Source organism: Bos javanicus, chromosome 12 (assembly GCF_032452875.1).
Source record: "Bos javanicus breed banteng chromosome 12, ARS-OSU_banteng_1.0, whole genome shotgun sequence".
NCBI lineage: Eukaryota > Metazoa > Chordata > Mammalia > Artiodactyla > Bovidae > Bos > Bos javanicus.
Window position 1 is genome coordinate 26,517,676 of NC_083879.1, and position 4,311 is coordinate 26,521,986.

Below are 4,311 nucleotides of genomic sequence, written 5' to 3' on the forward strand. Positions count from 1 at the left end.
GCTCTAGGTAAAAAAGGTTGCTAGGTTGAAAAAAATTGCCTCTAAATTTACTCATTAATCCTACTTGGAGAAATATATGAACATGAATTATTTTATATTCTAGATGATTATCATTTAGTTTCCAAACCTGGAGCACCAGGCAGAGTCTGTTGGAGGACTGAAAGATACTTTGGAAGCGATGTGTCCATCTATTTTAATACACTGTGCAGTGATCATCATAAGAGGTTAACAAGAAAAAAATCAAGCATGACTATAGAAAAAAAATTACTGTATTCTGTGGTGCCAGTCTATGACATTCTAAAAAGATAGTACAGTGGGAGAAGTAACACATTATGGCATCAGATTATTCCTTATTTCTGCCTATAGTAAAAAAAAAAAGAAATAGTATCTGTTGAAAAGGGAAAATAACAGAATCCAATAATATAAGTTCCAACAACAATGAAGCCTTTTCAAAACTCCGTGCCTGGTGAACAAATATTGCAACTCCAAAGGGGAAAACAGATTTAACAACCTGGAAAAGAAACCTGTGATGCCTGAGATAAGTAAAGAAGGCTGAACTGTGTGTGTAAATGAACTGACACATACTCTTTTTGAGAAGTAGTTAAGGAGAAAACAAGGATTGTAGAAAAAGATCAACTGTGACAATGAAAGAAAAATTCTAAACCAGTTAATACTATTGATGAACTAAAAATATTTCTGGAGGCTGTGAAGAGCAGTAATAAAGCAAAAATGAACCAAAATGTCTCCCATCATGGATAAAACATATAAACTAATTATAGTACAATAGAAAATGACTGGCCTAGTAAATAGGTTAAGGAAATTTAGTATACAAATATAGGTAGCCGAAAATTCAGTGATGTAGGAAGTCTCATTTGAGGAATAATTAAATTTTTTTCTTGAACTGGACCTTTTAAAAATACCATCAAAGACAATAAAATGTTTTTGGCTATATTAACTGAAACATAAAAAAGCATTAAGGTAAGACTGAAACTTAAAATGTGGTTCAGATAACTGATACAAACTTGTTACTTAAAAATACTTTACTGCCAGTTTTATATGTGAAGTTACGGATACTCAGATGGTAAAGAATGCACCTGCAGTGCAGAAGACCTAGATTTGATCCCTGGGTTGGGAAGATCCCCTGGAGGAGGGCATGGCAACCCACTCTAGTATTCTTGCCTGGAGAATCCCCATGGACAGAGGAGTCTGGTGGGCTACAGTCCATGGGGGTTGCAAAGAGTTGGACATGACTGAGTGACTAAGCACACATGAATACTTAAGAGTTCATGTGAGAAATTGTCAAGTGGGGAAAAAGACTTTAGAATCATAATTGTCCAAAGAGTAATGTCATACTACCTTTTTGTGTGTAGGAAGACAGAAAAACTCAAAATGGGAGGAGAGGGAAAGTTTACAGCAGAAGCTTCTACAAAATATTCATGAAACATTCTTTCCTGCACTTTGAAAATCACAGTATGCAGTCAAAGAAAATGTTGACAGGAAATGAGTTCTGTGTGTGAAGGACATGGAGCCAAAAAAAAGTTGATGAATATTGGTTTTTACACAAGAAAAAATAAGCAGTAAATAATCATTAAAAACATATGTTTTGTTAACTATTGATATGTAAATTAAATTTTAAGATATAATTGAATTGGCAAAGTAAGTTAAATAAGATTCATGATTTTAAAAGTTTGTGCATATGTAGGTCAATGATATTCAGAAGCAATATGAAAATGTAGCTTAATTACATATAACTTTTAAATTCACATGTGTGTATATCTTTATAGAGAGGTGTGTATAGGTAAAGATATGTATATGCATATATGTGTATATATACATACCAAATTGCCAACATCCGCTGGATCATCGAAAAAGAAAGAGAGTTCCAGAAAAACATCTCTTTCTGCTTTATTGACTATGCCAAAGCCTTTGACTGTGTGGATCAAAATAAACTGTGGAAAATTCTGAAAGAGATGGGAATACTAGACCACCTGACCTGCCTCTTGAGAAACGTGTATGCAGGTCAGGAAGCAACAGTTAGAACTGGACATGGAACAACAGACTGGTTCCAAATAGGAAAAGGAGTACATCAAGGCTGTATATTGTCACCCTGTTTATTTAACTTATATGCAGAGTACATCATGAGAAATGCTGGACTGGAAGAAGCACAAGCTGGAATCAAAATTTGCCGGGAGAAATATCAATCACCTCAGATATGCAGATGACACCACCCTTATGGCAGAAAGTGAAGAGGAACTCAAAAGCCTCTTGATGAAAGTGAAAGAGGAGAGTGAAAAAGTTGGCTTCAAGCTCAACATTCAGAAAACTAAGATCATGGCATCTGGTCCCATCACTTCATGGGAAATAGATGGAGAAACAGTGGAAACAGTGTCACACTTTATTTTTTTGAGCTTCAAAATCACTGCAGATGGTGATTGCAGCCATGAAATTAAAAGATGCTTACTCCTTAGAAGAAAAGTTATGACCAAGCTAGATAGCATATTGAAAAGCAAAGACATTACTTTGCCAACAAAGGTCCATCTAGTCAAGGCTATGGTTTTTCCAGTGGTCATGTATGGATGTGAGAGTTGGACTGTGAAGAAAGTGGAGTGCCAAAGAATTGATGCTTTTGAACTGTGGTGTTGGAGAAGACTCTTGAGAGTCCCTTGGACTGCAAGGAGATCCAACCAGTCCATCCTAAAGGAGATCAGCCCTGGGATTTCTTTGGAAGGACTGATGCCGAAGCTGAAACTCCAATACTTTGGCCACCTCATGTGAAGAGTTGACTCATTGGAAAAGACCCTGATGCTGGGAAAGATTGAGGGCAGGAGGAGAAGGGGACAACAGAGGATGATATGGCTGGATGGCATCACTTACTCGATGGACATGAAGTTGGGTAAACTCCAGGATTTGGTGATGGACAGGGAGACTTGGCATGCTGCAATTCGTGGGGTTGCAAAGAGTCGGACACGACTGAATATATCAGAACTGATGTGATATATACACATAGAGAAAGATATTTTCTGGTTAGAAAAATAAGTAAACAACCCTTTAACCACATTTTAAATTCTACTCTACTAATATTTATTTTTCCTTGGCACTTTTCTATTCCTTTCTTTATGTATGAGGTATAATCCTGAAAGTGATACTACAGAAAAGGAGGACAAAGAATTGGGATGAAAATATCACAGGGCACTAAAATAACTCCACTACTGTTTGGGCTCTGGCCATGCTGGCTTGACTCCTGAACATGTTTCCTTGAGGCAAGTGTCCCTGAAATGCTCTGGGGAAAACTGGAGATGGTTTAAAATCATAGCCTTGAAATTCATCCTAATCACAAATTTGATCTTTTCAAAGAGAACATGCTCCTGAAGGAATTTTACACATGGTAGCAGACTTAGAAGGCTTCCAGGTGGCTCAGTTGGTAAAGTGTCTGCCTGCAATGCAGGAGACCCAGGTTCGATTCCTGGGCCAGGAAAGATCCCCTGGGGAAGGAAATGGCAACCCACTCCAGTACTCTTGTCTGGAAAATTCTATGGATGAAGGAGTCTGGCAGGCTACAGTCCATAGGGTCTCAAAGAGTTGGATACGACTGAGCAACTTCACTTTCACTTTTTCATCAGATTTAGAAAGCTTTTAGTGATAAAGCAATAATTCAAATATTAGTTTGAGGTGCATTCTAAATGGTGACAAATGTGGAGAGAGGGGAATTGAAAAAACCAAATAGAATCTAATAATTTATGATAATAAATTTCATGAAGGGACATAAAAAATGGAAGAGATAGAGCCATTCTGAGGAATTATTTTATCTGCTGTTTCAGATATATTGACTATATGTGCTGTTTCCAGATTTGAGTTCATCTAATCCAACCAGTCCATTCTAAAGGACATCAGTCCTGTGTGTTCATTGGAAGGACTGATGCTAAAGCTGAAACTCCAATACTTTTGCCACCTCATGCGAAGAGTTGACTCATTGGAAAAGACTCTGATGCTGGGAGGGATTGGGGACAGGAGGTGAAAGGGACGACAGAGGATGAGATGGTTGGATGGCATTACTGACTCGATGGACATGAGTTTGAGCGAACTCCGGGAGTTGGTGATGGACAGGGAGGCCTGGCATGCTGCAGTTCATGGGGTCGCAGAGTCGGACACGACTGAGTGACTGAATTGAACTGAACTGAACTGAAGACTTTGTGAATTTAATTCTTACAGAAATTTTCCCATAGTTTTAAAGTTTGAGAAAATTAGCTACCTGTTTTGACCAACTCTTCATTGCAAAAAAAATTTTTTTAATTCTTTGTGAATTTACTTCTG

At 37.6% G+C, this 4,311-nt stretch overlaps 1 non-coding gene across 1 annotated transcript; it reads left to right on the forward strand.

Moving 5' to 3' along the window:
- Window positions 1-3,403: 3,403 nt before the first annotated feature.
- TRNAC-GCA (transfer RNA cysteine (anticodon GCA)) lies at window positions 3,404-3,476 on the forward strand. The gene has a single exon. It is a non-coding gene; the product is annotated as a tRNA-Cys (tRNA).
- The last annotated feature ends 835 nt before the right edge of the window (window positions 3,477-4,311 follow it).